Raw genomic sequence first — 13,427 nt, 5'->3', positions numbered from 1 at the left:
GTGTTATAGATCAATGTGTAACTATTTTCACTCTTTCTTATTGCATATGATTTATAACAATATGTGTTTAGTGTATTTGGCTTGACATTAGACAAAATAAAACTTAGTAAAATATATTTTCTCTGACTTTTGCACACTTCAAGTTTTGTAGTATTACACTATCTTTCTCAATTTTCCAAAAACAAACCATCTATGTTGTCTTCATCTTAAATGGTCATAATCATTGAGGACATCGTAACCTCAGACAGTGACAAATTTGCACAGAAGATGAAGCTTGCTATTAGTAATTACTTCAAGTCAGCAACTGGTCATTGTGACATTGAGTTCACTGCTGCATGATGATACTTTACTCAAGATCGAAAATAAATAACCATGTAACAACCAGGTGTGTTAGGCTGAAACTTGTGATGGCAGTAATGTTTGTCCAAATGTAGACATGTCCATTGTAAGGTTACACGAGATGGACTTCAGCAGAGATGAATGGAAGTAGGAAAAAGCCAAATGGGGCAGATGTTTAATCAACTTCAGAGAACTGAAACATGTCACAAACAGGTGTGGATAGGGGTTGCTGCTAAAAGTATTATAGAAAATGTATCAGCAGTGAGTGGGAAAAAGTTCGCCTCATTATAATCGCCTATTTTTTATATTGTTGTCCAGATCAGCAATGGTGACGACGGTGATAGAGTTAGCCCCAAGTGACCCTATTGTTGCATTCATCAGTTTTACCAGTACAAATACAACAGACGTGTAGCGACAAATGATAAAATACTACCAACCAGTGTATTAGCTCATAATTTCCAAATCATATGGAAACTTCAGAAATTCCACAAAAGGCATCTCACCTTAGTAAAACATATCAGTAAAATGCCATTTTAAAATAAAGAATATTGAACTGCTACTCTTTGTCTTATTGAACACAGGTTTAATGTATTCATGTAATGTACTCCACATGCATATTTCAGTCTACAGTTAATAATTCTATGATACTGTTGTCAGATAAATATGAGCACAAGGCTTTGAGTTAAGAACCACAGGTACCCCTTGGTTGGAATTCTTTATAGAATAAAGGCTATAAACAACATTTCTGTATGCTTAGCCAAGAGGTCGATGGGCATTCCCACAGGACAGTGGCTTAATTTACACTTAGGAGGAGTGTTTTTTTACTCTGTTTATTCAGTCAGGACCCTTGTACCAGCTTAATTATTTTCTTGTCTGTGTCCTGTTGACCCTAAGTCCATAGGAAGATGTGTCTTTACATATAGAAAATTCAAGATTAATATAGCCTGGAATTATGAATATGCCAGAATGTCATTTCCAGTTCCAGGTCCAGCAACTGAATTCCCTACTAATATCTAGATCCTTAAATATGGTCATCTTTAGACCCAGCACATTAATGTTTTAGAAGCCATCTGTATAAGAAGAGATGGTTTAACACAAAGCGTAGGTTGCAATGTTGAATTCTGTGATGGTCTAGAAAGTAAAGAATATTGTGAAAGGTCTCAGGGTCAGTTCATTTATAAAGTTGAAGATGTGGATGAGAACACTAAATACAAACTTTTAGCTTTCTTTGTGTCTGCAGTAACTGATGGTTAACGGACAGATGTTGCTTCCACATTAACTGCTGAGACCTAATTAGTAGTTCTGTGTTGGTTCATTAAATTGGTGTGGGTTGTTAGCTGTTCAGTCAGTTTTACTTTGCTGAGTAGGAAAGACATGACTTTGTCTAGCTACTTATGAACACTGACTGAGAAGTTCCATTTCTTATTAACAATGTGAACTTTCCTATGGACGATATATTTGGAAGTTTTAGATATTATTATCAACATTGTAATTTAGATAGGGCCAAAACATTCTAAAACCATAGTCACCAAGAAAACAATTAGTAAAACACAACACCGTGAAGGAATTAAATCTTGCAGCGCCCACAAGGTCCCCCTGCTCAAGAAAGCACATGCACAAGCCCGTCTGAAGTTTGCCAATGAACATCTGAATGATTCAGAGGAGAACTGGGTGAAAGTGTTGTGGTCAGGTGAGACCAAAATCAAGCTCTTTGGAATCAACTCAACTCGCCATGTTTGGAAGAGGAGGAATGCTGTCTATGTCCCCAAGAACACCATGATTTGGGGTGTTTTTCTTCTAAGGGCACAGGACAATTGCACAGCATCAAAAGGACGATGGACAGGACCATGTACCATCAAATCTTGGGTGAGAACCTCCTTTTCTCAGGCAGGGCATTGGAAATGGGTCATGGATGGGTATTCCAGCATGACCCACAACACACAGCCAGGGCAGCAAAGGAGTGGCTCAAGGAGAAGCACATCAAGGTCCTGGAGAGGCCTAGCCAGTCTCCAGAACTTAATCCCATAGAAAATATGTGGGGGGAGCTGAAGGTTCGAGTTGCCAAATGTCAGCCTCAAAACCTTAATAACTTGGAGAGGATCTGCAATGAGGAGTGGGACAAAATCTCCTCCTGAGATGTGTGCAAACCTGCTGGCCAACTACAAGAAACGTCTGACCTCTGTGATTGCCAACAAGGGTTTTGCCACCAAGTACTAAGTCAAAGGGGTCAAATACTTATTTCACTCATTGATATGCAAATCAATGTATAACTTTTTTGACATGCGTTTTTCTGACTTTGTTTTTGTTAATCTGTCTGTCACTGTTACAATACACCTACTATTAAAATTATAGACTGATCATTTATTTGTCAGTGGGGAAACATTCAAAATCAGCAGGAGATCAAATACTTTTTTCCCTTACTGTATATCACTTTTTTTTTTAATTTGTATTTATTATGTGTAGGTGTGATGAATATACATGGCAGAAGAAGGAATGGATGATAATTTTGTTAATTTATACTAGGTTGAGGTGTTTATCATTTTTTTCTGCTTGGATATATAGATAAAAATTGACAAAAGCTTAGCTTTTGTATATCTTTCATTTTTGGGTTGTTTGACGTATATTAGCTGTACCTGTTCAATTATATGCTGATATGATCTGCTAAATCTACTCAGAGTCTATGTTCATGAGAATTTAATGGCATTTTGGTTTTAAAGACTGTCCATGTGGGAGTCTGGACACAGAATTGCACTATTACAGTAGGAACCTGTGATAAAAATGCTTTATATAATCCAGTGAATCATAAATAGTGGTTACCAATATATAATGTACTATAAATGTTTAAACTTATCCGCATCTTCATATATTTTATGTATGCCTTCTATATTGAGCAAAACAAAAGTTGCCTTGAGCTACGCAATTATTGATGAATGTAGCATCTTCGTTTTGTGCAGAAGTGACTGTTCCATATTCCTGCTAATACCGTCTTTAGGTAACCCTGCAAAGTCAAACAGGCAGTAATAAAATTAAGAGAAAATTACTAAAAAAATTTTTAAATCAATTGTCCTGCAGATCCACAGCCAGCTATAGGGGGCCATGTGATTGCTTTTTGAGATTCTAAAACTTCTGTAGTCTACATTTTAGCCTTGCAAATAAGTTTCTCATTATTTGTTTACAAACTGTTGCTGAAAGCTTTGTTTCTCGCACCCCGCTAAGCTGATTTCAAGTCTTTCTTTAGTGTTTTATTCTGTTTTAAAAAAAATGAAAGATCGCCCTAGCCTGACGTAATTTATTTTCCAAAGTAAAAAATGATTTGATTTAGACATTGCATTGGTGATAAACCACTCATGAAATCCCTGTATTATACATGCAGGTTACTAAACGTGTCATTGAGAATATAAGACATTTAATAGCCTTCTTGCCAAACCCTGTTTGGTCCACTCTCCACAATAGGTTAATTTGGCTATTCCAGTCCTCGCGAATTTAAGTCATGTACCTCCAAGTTCTTAAAATTAAATAAATAAATAATTAGCAAAGCTAGATAGACAGAGAGACAGACAGAGAGACAGAGAGACAGAGAGACAGAGAGGCAGACAGGCAGACAGGCAGATAGATAGACAGACAGACAGACCGACAGATAGACAGGCAAACAGACTGGATTTTTTAATGTGCTTGTTGTTGTTTTTTTGTTTTTTTTCAGGCACACTTGTGTCATATGTATTGATGACAAAGTACCAGCATTTCATATGTATTTGGCTTTATGTCATACATTATGCACAATATAGAATATTGACAGCCAACCATAAAATGAAACATGCTGGCAGCCCTTTGATATCTTCAACACTGCACTGGTTTAATTGTCTGCACTTGTGTCGCTTTATCTATTATTTATTTTTATTCAACATTTCTGCACTAATTTCCGTGCTGCTTGTTGCTATGAAACAGGTTTATATAATACCTGGGAAAATAAAAATAAAACAAGGATCAACCTGAACACCTACTGGAATTATCTGCATGTTTCAAGGTTCTATCAGGAAAGGTAGTGTATGCCAAGCTGCCGTTAAAACAGACCACCGACTGTAACAAAGTAAATAGAGCAAATTCCAGTTAAATAAACACTCTAAGTACCATAACCACTGTAGCTCATCGTAGTGGTTATGGTACAAGGAGTGCCTTGGCGTTAATCCCTCTGCAAGTAGTCAACCATTTTTTAGTATGAATTGACAACTTACCAGGGTCCTACCGGATGCTCACAGCTGCACACCCTGCTTCCAGGATTCTCCTTTAGGAGAATCTTGTTAGTTCTACAGAGCTAAGCAAGGAAAAACAGGACTGCGGTCTCTTTTAGCAAATGATCATAGTCCTGAATAAGCCATGCTTTAGTCTATAGAGGCACCTGGCTTGTTCTGCAGTAAGAGACTGTTTTTGATGTTACCAGGGAACCCAGATAAGTTTTCAAATCAAGCTAAAATTGATTGATAAGTTACACCGAGACTGATCCGTGGCCCTCCTGGCATCATAACTCAAGGTATCATTTATTTAAATATTGTATTCAAAGTTTATTAATTCATTCAAAGTTTTCAAATCAAATCTTTGCTAATACATAGGCTGATGGGTTTTGTCCAGAGTACTGGACTTAGTAATTGAAAAAGCTCAATATAACATTCTGGATAGTTACTTAAGGGCAGCAGCTTGTCTCATTGACATATGCTCAATAAATGTTGAAAGATTTTCACTGTGTATTTGTCCATGATTAAGTTTTGTTCTCTGTATGTTGTGGGGTAGCAGAGATCTGCTCCTGCATCCTAGCATCCTATTATTAGAATGTTAAGTAGAATAATGAACTCAAATTAGAATTTGAACATCAATCTTCATCCTTGTAGTGATCCTCAAGTTAGGACTTCTTCTAATTATTTTCGCAAAAAACGCTTTAATAAAGTGTTTTCAGGAACATCTAATAGTCATTGTATAACATCTAGTCATCGAGTCTGTGTCCAATGCATTATAGCCGATGAAGAGAAACCAATTATTATTTTCTGTAATATTGTCTAAAAAGACGATACGCACACTGTGTGGGTGCGGATGGAACAGCATTAGATGTGCTAGACCTAGCTGTTTACATGAAGTTTACTGTAGTGAAAAGGTTAATAAGGGATTTTTTTTTTCAGCTACTGAACTTCAAACTGCGTAAAGTCCCTGTGGATTCTATAGGTTTAGAAGCAGCACAAGAACAATTGCTGCTATAAAACATTCACTATGTATATGAATTATGGAGAAACGTTACCTGCAAGACATATAAGATAACTGATGACTGACAAAGGCCAATTCATTATCTGATACAGAGTAGAAAATGTGTCACTTTGACTTGAACTAAACTGACAAGAGCTGGAATACCAATAAGAGTCTTAAGGCACATGGATTCAAAGGAAGACTATGCTTTTGTATTAACTGCGTGCTTGCCAGATGCGAGCACAAAGCAGTACTATTTACTGCATACCTCCCTCATGCACATTGTAGGTTAAACTTGGATTTTTTTTAAAACTATCCTTTGTTAAAGGAATCTGTCTACTTTATTCCCCATGTAACTGCAGTACATATAGAGTACTTTCATTGTGCCAGGAGCAATAAAACATTCTTCTTCCCAATAAAATGTATCCGTCAAAAAGCTAATACGTGTGGATAGTCGGAGGCTTTTTATGACCAAGCTTATAGCTTTTAAATATGTCAGCCCATAACGAATAATGTAAATCGCAAAAGCTGTTGAAATCTTGGACTTAGTGGGGGATGGAAGTAAAAGGGAGATTGGAAGGTAGAGAGCAACAGCAAAATGCCCGAGATGATGTACTAGAATGGGAATTGCTGAGAATTCAAAGTAAATTTAGAATTTTCATTTAAAATAGCCAACCTGTAAAACGTAGCTGACTTGGGGGATTCATATATAAAGGTGATACTCGAAAAATTAGAATATCGTGCAAAACTTCATTTATTTCAGTAACGCAACGTAAAAGGGGAAACTAATATATGAGATTTGGGGTTTTCATGAGCTGTAAGCCATATTCATCGCACTTATGACAAATCACAGCTTGAACTATCTTGCTTTGCATGTAATGCGTCTATCTCATATATTAGTTTCCCCTTTTACATTGCATTACTGAAATAAATGAACTTTTGCACGATATTCTAATTTTCTGAGTATCACCTGTATATATACATGGTAAATATATAAATAAATAAATAAATATGGATTGATTTATTTTATTACTGCTTCTTCTCTTTCTCCCTCTATTGGTCACTTCTTCTCTTGATCTGTGAAGCAAATGGCACAAAAATGCTCCAATCTGTGTACAGCAAAATATGCATGTATCTACATAATATTTATATATTGCTACACACTGATTGGCTCATTTTCAAGCCCTTTTAGTTCGTCTAAATCTTTTCCATGAATATTTTTCATGAATGATACCTAAAAAAAAAAATGTTTGTACTAAGTGATTAACCCAACTACATTTTTCTGTTGTGCACAAGTCTACTTTGTACCTATTTGAGAAACCGATGGAATGCTTTTTATCTTTTCTAACAATTTCAAAATATTCACTAAATATTTGCATTTCTAACATGGAACTCCAAAACGTGTTTCTGATTGTGGTTGTTTTTTCCTGAATGTTATATTAAAGTACAGATTATGACAAATTAGTTTTAAGAGGAATGATGGCTGTATTCCAGGTTCTCTACTTTACAGGGGGATCTTGAGAAAATAACTTTTGATACTTTTGATTTTATTTGGTCTATTCTTATCTACAGAGAATGTAAAGGCTATAGCCTTTTAACCCCTTAAGGACAACCCTTCTGGAGTAAAAGGGAATCATGACGGAATATTTCCGTCATGCCTTTAAGGGCAATATATAGGGATTTCGATTCCCTTCTGCAACAGCGTGTGGGGGCATCACTGAAAAAAAAGAAACATATTTATTCTTATTTAACTTAATTACATTTTTGGTCTTTTCACAGTTTTTATCCTTTGTTCAGAATTGTACACATTCCACAGCTATTCACCTATGTGTTTGTCAGCTATTACGAATGGCACTACACTTACTGTGACACATTGAAATGTATTTTAAAATGTATCCACAAATACAATTAATATGGTTTGGGGTTTTTTTGAGACAAATTACTTTTACCTCTGCTGTTGCTTTTCAAATCCCCAGTAGTTTTCCAGGGTCTAATAATTCATAGGTATGCTGAGGTAACAAAATGCATCCATTTCAATTTATTGCATAGCACGCTTACTTGACAGCAATATTTACCTATACGATAATTTATGTGAAATAGCAGGATGTAGATTTTGTTACCCAATCTTTTTAATGCATTTTGCCCATCATTTATTTTTAAGATTGATTGATTGCATTATGTTGCTGTTCTAATCATGTTAACATAATTCTGCATGCATTGCATACAAAATATAGAACTACTTAAGCAGTTTCAAAGTTATGATGCGCGCAAATATCAACAACGTTACACCTTTTAAATGGAAAAATGTCACTTTGCACTTTTATTTTTCAATTCACTCTTTATTGACTTTTTAATGCTACAATACAAAAAAGAAAATTGTGTCTTTTTTTTCAAACATTCAAGAAAAGGGGCACTTGAAACATAATGACTATAATATGGCACCATTTGCGATCAATTTAAAAAAAAAAAAGCACAATTATATGGGGCTCACTATAATATATCATTTTAAAAAGGCCAATTTAAGAATGATATGGGCAGCTTTACGGTACTTTGTGGAGGAAAAAACTTTTTTTGAGGAAAACATGGAGGATAAATGGAATATAAAGAAATAAATACGAACTGATCCCATTTAACCTGTTAAGGACGTTAGGATGTGTCATTGTATGTGTCGTTATATCAGCAGGGTTAAATCCCTGCTCACACCAAGGAGTCCTAGGTATTAATGGATACACCTCTGTCAGCTGGGGCCATTTTTATTTGCTTTATGCCACTCTGAGTGAGGTGGGAGTCAATGCTTAAAATCATACATTAAAATTCTAAAAGACTACACTACTAGACAGCCCGTAAAAGTTACTTTCCACTTCAAGCCTAAAGTTAATTCACGAGGGGTGAATCTCTACTCACCCCGGCCACATTTACACTTGCCAATAGCTAATGACAAGCGGCAATTTTGAGCAAAGATGGGGATAGTATTGACCACCATAGGCTTTTTTTACATTGTTAATAACTATGTTAATAACTATGTGAGTGAGTCATTAACCCCTTAACGCCGTTACGACGTGCTATGCCGTCACGGTTTAAGTGGGCTTTAAAGCCGTTGTGACGGCATAGCACGCCGTAACGGCTTTGAGCCCTGGAGCGCCCGGGATACTTACCTTCCCGGCGCTCCGCTTCGGGAGGACAGCCTCACAGCCCAGGCAGCCCTCCCACGGCAAATCAGGCCCCCAGGGGCCATGTGATCGCTCTCAAAGAGCGATCACATGGCCCCCTATAGCTGGCTGTGGATCTGCCAGCAGGGGGACTGTATAAAATATCAGACAGTCCCCCTGCTGGTGGGAAGTATAAAAAAAAAATTAGACATGTTTAAAAATAAAATAAATATATTTGTATATATATATAATATATATATACATATTATATATATTTAACGTCATGTATAGTGTATTTTAATACTAATATAAGTACATATATTAGTATTAAAATACACTTAGAATGATGTTACATATATATAATATACATATATTATATATATATAATAGATATATACACATATATTATATATATAAATACGTATAATTACAATAATAAATAAATAAAATAATACAATTAATAAATAAAATATTGAAACAAAATGTAATATAAATTATATATACATATGTAATTTCATTCTAACTGTATTTTGTTATTAATATATATATATATATATATATTGGTAACAAAATACACTTAGAATGACATTCTATATATATCTATCTATATATAAAATGCAAATAACCGCAAATATATATATATAGATAAATACATATAATTACATAAAAGATTACATTAGTATACACGTAGAATTTAAATACCTATAAATGCATATATATTAAAATTCTACGTGTATATTTAAGTAATCTTTTAACATAATTAGGTGATTTGATTAATTAAAATTTGATTGACATACCTGACAACACAGGGAGAAAGTGCTGAGAATTTAATTCGCAAGCACTATATTTGACCCTGTAACTCTCCAAGACAACATAAAACCTGTACATGGGGGGTACTGTTTTACTCGGGAGACTTCGCTGAACTCAAATATTAGTGTTTCAAATTGGTAAATTGTATTGCAATGATGATATTTTAAGTAAAAGTGAAGTTTTTTGCATTTTTTTACAAACGAACGGCACTTTTATGGACTATATTATTGTTGTAATATGTTTTAGTGTTTTAAAACACTAATATTTGTGTTTAGTGAAGTCTCCCGAGAGTAACAGCACCCCCCATGTACAGGTTTCATAATGTTTTGGAAAGTCAGAGAGTCACATATAAGGCTTGCATTTCATTTTTTTGACATTGAAATTTGCCAGATTGGTTATGTTGCCTTTGAGAGCATATGGTAGCCCAGGAATGAGAATTACCCCCATGATGGCATACCATTTGCAAAAGTAGACAACCCAAGGTATTGCAAGTGGGGTATGTCCAGTCTTTCTTAGTAGCCGTTTTTTGCTTTTTTAACACAAAAACAAATATGAACGCTAACTTTGGCCAGTGTTTGTGACTAAGTGGCTACTAAAAAAGACTAAACATACCCCACTTTCAATACCTTTGGTTGTCTACTTTGGTTGTCTATGCCATTATTGGGGTAATTCTCATTGCTGGGCTACCACACCGTCTCAAAGGTAACATTACCAATCTGGCAAATTCCTATTTGAAAATGGAACGTTCTATATTTGACCCTGTAACTTTCCAAAACACCATAAAAACTGTTAATGGGGGATACTGTTGTACTCGTGAGACATCGCTGATTACAAATATGTGCATTTTTGTGCAATAAAACCTAACAGTATTATGACATTCACAGCTAAAATGTCAGGCGGAAATACAAATTTAAAAAAAAATCTTATTTTCTCACATTTGTGTTAAATTTTATTCATATTGAATTATGTTCCATGTATGAATAGTTAATGATAAATTAAAGCCCTGTTTCTCCTGAACAAAATTATATATAATAAGTGTGGGTGCATATAATATGAAAGAGGGGAACTACGGGTGAACAGACATATAGCGCAAATTCCAGTTTTTGTTTACGTTTTGTTTTGATCAGAACATGCACTATTGACTCCGTCCTGAAGGGGTTAAAAAAAAGCAAATAAATATGGTATCCATTGTTTTATTTTGCCACTTGACCCATTTATCGAGTTTAGCTGCTAGAACTTTGTCTGTCATTCAATCCAGCATAAATTCAAATAAAAAAATATTGTCTGGAAAAAGGTGATAGCATCTGTTTTCGTCCAATGGAATTAAATTGAGGTATTTGCTAGCTGTTACTGTGTGGCATTGTGTCCAACGTACATTTCCTCTTTCTCAAATAACTGACATGTTTCTGCAGATATACAGAAGAGGAATCTGTTTCCAAAATTAGTCAATTTCTCAAAATGATGGAATTTATGGAGTTTATGTCCCTAACCTGTGTTCCTGTGTCCTATTTTTTATTTATTTTTTGAAAAAGGATAGTGAAGGTGTTAATATGATTTGTATGACTGAAGAATAGGCAAGGGAATTGCACATTGAAGGTCAAATTCAATATTTTGCCTAAGTTTAGAAGGTAAATAAACTGCAAAGTATTTTTCCTTTTGTTAAACTGGTTTTATGCCATCCATTCATGTTACAGGTAAATGTCCTGCAGACATCTTTGGCTCCGTTTCACATTGCTACTTTACACTTTGAAGACATATCCGTTTGTTCTCACAATAGCTCACCCTTAGCCTCTGTTCATTATTTTTTTTTTCTTTCAATGGAATTCTTATTTGAAGATTTGTAGCATTCACATTGTTGTTACAATGTCTAAAGAAATGGCATCTTTAATCTTAAATAAAGTCACATTATTTCCAAAGCGTTATCTAAATCACTCAGTTCTTCAAAAATATTTTTGTTCCAAATGTATCGGCATGTCTTTCTGTTTTCTTCCTCCTAGTGGTTTTATAAAGTGTCACATAATATGTTTATCTCGTCGAGTCTTTGTCAAATACACTAACACGATTTATTTAGCAATTGGTGAAAAATGATGTGATATATAAAAACTGATTTAATAGTCAAGTTAAAGTAGTAAAAACAAATGTGATTTATTTGGGAGATCGAGACTTGGACTGAGCCAAATTCCCTTCTCTATATTCTCTTTTTATTTAACTCCATGTTATCTAGTTTATTAACTATTCAACACTTTTGCAGGGATAACACAAGGACCCTTAGTGGACCTCCTAATGTTTGCAAGGCATTCCTTATAAAGTCAAAATTAGTTTCACATATACAATATGTCAAGTACAGCAATGATAATATTGAAATGAATCGTACTAAAAAACAACCACGTCAAAGATAAAACAGTACATAAGAAATATAGTGCACGTTTGTAGAAGATGTAAGAAATATAGTGCATGTTTGTGGAAGATGTAGGAAATATAGTGCATGTTTGTGGAAGATGTAGGAAATATAGTTCACGTTTGTAGAAGATGTAAGAAATATAGTGCATGTTTGTAGAAGATGTAGGAAATATAGTTCATGTTTGTAGAAGATGTAGGAAATATAGTGCATGTTTGTAGAAGATGTAGGAAATATAGTGCACGTTTGTAGAAGATGTAGGAGATATAGTGCATGTTTGTAGAAGATGTAGGAAATATAGTTCACGTTTGTAGAAGATGTAAGAAATATAGTGCATGTTTGTAGAAGATGTAGGAAATATAGTGCATGTTTGTGGAAGATGTAGGAAATATAGTTCACGTTTGTAGAAGGTGAAAGAAATATAGTGCACGTTTGTAGAAGATGTAGGAAATATAGTTCACGTTTGTAGAAGATGTAGGAGATATAGTGCATGTTTGTAGAAGATGTAGGAAATATAGTTCACGTTTGTAGAAGATGTAAGAAATATAGTGCATGTTTGTAGAAGATGTAGGAAATATAGTGCATGTTTGTGGAAGATGTAGGAAATATAGTTCACGTTTGTAGAAGATGAAAGAAATATAGTGCACGTTTGTAGAAGATGTAGGAAATATAGTTCACGTTTGTAGAAGATGTAGGAAATATAGTGCACGTTTGTAGAAGATGTAGGAAATATAGTGCATATTTGTGGAAGATGTAGGAAATATAGTTCACGTTTGTAGAAGATGTAGGAAATATAGTTCACGTTTGTAGAAGATGTAGGAAATATAGTGCATGTTTGTAGAAGATGTAGGAAATATAGTGCACGTTTATAGAAGATGTAGGAAATATAGTTCACATTTGTAGAAGATGTAGGAAATATAGTGCACGTTTGTAGATGATGTAGGAAATGTAGGGCAAGTTTGGAAATACAAGACAATATTCTTTATCTGAAAGCATTATTTAGAAGATAATACTTAATAAAACAGTAGACATGGCATTGTTTAACCAGTAAAACCTTTTAAACCCCCATTTACAAATATCACACCACTACACCCCAGTTCATAACAAAACAAATATGCCAAGAAAATCCTAAAGATATACCCACAAAGCAATAGCTGGTATATAGATCAACAGAGCTAGAGCTAATATGAAGCTAATATGAAGAAGAAATATTTATTTAGTGAGAAAATCAAAGTAAACCCAAAAGTGATAAATTGCAAAATTGAAAATAGTAACCAACTGACCTGAGAAAAAAAGTAATCTTAGTAAATGGAAGAGAATCTCAAGTCTGGTATGTTTATGGATTTTTTCTTTACTTTCTCAGTGATAATTTTGGCTTGAATCTTATATATTCTGTCTTTGCTAGGACATGGGGGAATAATAAGGTGACTGTTGGAATATATACTTACACACTTACTATAATTCTTCTTGTAATCTCGTGTTATTCCATTTTTTGGTTTTGG

The 13,427-nt window shown here is 34.5% G+C and overlaps 1 protein-coding gene across 6 annotated transcripts in view; it reads left to right on the top strand.

Moving 5' to 3' along the window:
- Positions 1-13,427, top strand: part of GRIA4 (glutamate ionotropic receptor AMPA type subunit 4) — a 374,317-nt gene that overhangs the window by 155,464 nt on the left and 205,426 nt on the right. The gene's annotated exons all lie outside the window — the stretch shown is intronic.

This window comes from Pelobates fuscus, chromosome 1, assembly GCF_036172605.1.
Source record: "Pelobates fuscus isolate aPelFus1 chromosome 1, aPelFus1.pri, whole genome shotgun sequence".
NCBI classification, from domain to species: domain Eukaryota; kingdom Metazoa; phylum Chordata; class Amphibia; order Anura; family Pelobatidae; genus Pelobates; species Pelobates fuscus.
The sequence above is the reverse complement of the archived record's forward strand: the minus strand, read 5'-3'. Positions and strand labels throughout refer to the sequence as shown.